Source organism: Octodon degus, unplaced genomic scaffold (assembly GCF_000260255.1).
Source record: "Octodon degus isolate 3935 unplaced genomic scaffold, OctDeg1.0 scaffold00180, whole genome shotgun sequence".
NCBI lineage: Eukaryota > Metazoa > Chordata > Mammalia > Rodentia > Octodontidae > Octodon > Octodon degus.
The window spans coordinates 1,721,069-1,722,498 of record NW_004524756.1 but is presented as its reverse complement, the minus strand read 5'-3'; the positions used below and the strand labels follow the sequence as shown (position 1 = coordinate 1,722,498).

General features: G+C 70.8%; 1 long non-coding RNA gene across 2 annotated transcripts in view; it reads right to left on the bottom strand.

The window, feature by feature from the left end:
* Nucleotides 1–379, bottom strand: part of LOC111813303 — a 41,283-nt gene extending 40,904 nt beyond the window's left edge. For both annotated transcript variants that reach the window (XR_002818602.1, XR_002818603.1), the window contains exon 1: nucleotides 297–379. This is a non-coding gene — a long non-coding RNA (uncharacterized LOC111813303). The remainder of the gene's footprint in view (nucleotides 1–296) is intronic.
* Nucleotides 380–1,430: the final 1,051 nt, after the last annotated feature.

Here is a 1,430-nt window from a genome sequence, read left to right as displayed (position 1 = left end):
CGCCCGCGGCGCCTGTCAAACGCCGGCCGGCTGTGTCCACCCCGCGGGCCCCGCCGAGCCGGTCGCGGGCGCTCTCGAGTCCCGCCCTCCCAGGACGCCCAACTTCTCCCGAGCCCGGCCTCTCAGGTGGAGACGCTCGCCAGTCGGCCAGCCCCCGGCCCGGGGCGTCCCGGGCCGCTCTCCACGCCGCGCGGCGCTGGGTAGCGCGGGCGGGCGCGTGGGGCCGCGGGGCCGCGCCTGCACCTGCACCTGCAGCGCCCGCCCGCTCTTTCCCCGGCCGGACCGCACGCACACACCCTTGCCACTCTCCGAGGCGCCCTGCGGGCCGCGCCGGCACCCCGACTGCTCTCGGTACTCTGCCCTCCTCGGCGGCGGCGCGTCCAGTACTAGTCTGACAGGGGCGGGCGGCAGCACAAACTCCCGCCGGGCGCGCCAGCCACAACGCTGCCCGGACCCGCGGCGAAGGCGGGAGCGCGACGCTGGCCCCGCCCGCTCGCCCGCCCTCCCCGTGACGCGCGGCCCCGCCCGCCCGCCCGCCGGCCGCTCCTCCCAGCCCGCCCAGGCATGGCCCGCCCACCCCGCCCGGTTCCCAGAAATTCCGCCCGCTCAACGGCCCGCCGCCGGCTCGGGTTTCGCGGTGACGGGCGGTGAGACCGCCGGCGGGCGAGAGAGAGACGAGTGCGAGTCGCATATTTAAGAGAAAGGCGGAGAAGTGAAGGTCCCCCGGGCGCGGAGCGCCTCTGAGCGGGTCTCTCGGGCCTCCTTCGGGGACGCGGAGCTGACCGCCTCGTAGAGCTCGCCGTGCGGCGTCGAGGTCAGCCTGCGGGGCTCCGGCGGGAAAGTTGGAGCGGGAGTGGGCCTGGGGGCGCCCAGAGAACGGAGCGCGCGACGGCCCTGCGATTGTAACTTTTTAGAAATTATCAGCACAAACAGAACAAAGACCTTCGGGCGGTGTGGGGAGAGACTTGGGGTGCTGGTTATCTGTCACCTTGTTTTATCTTGCTCCCGGGTAGGCGGACCCCTCTTGAACGGTGAGCCCCGGCCGTGGCCCTGTCCCGGGCCTGGAGTTGTGCAGTCGGGGGCGCAGCTTCGGCTCTTCCCGTTCTCCCTGGGAGGAGTCTTGCCTGCTGCCACAGGCGGGCGGCGGCGGCGGCGGGCCCCTGCGCAGCTGCCGCGGAGCCTTTGTCGCGGGCGCCGGAGGAGCAGCTCAAGTCCCAGCATTGTTGGTACAAGAAGGATCATTTGGGTGAAAGCGCCTGAAAAACTGAAAAAGGAAAACCCAGAAGTGGCCGCGTGCTTCTGGCTCCCACACTTTCACACAAAGGGGGACCTCGGAGTCGGGCACCGAGACGTGCCTTTAAGTACACAAAAGCTGACGATACCGTGCCCTGGGTGTCCTGAGTGTCATTCGTGCTCGGTTCTGCGTACAG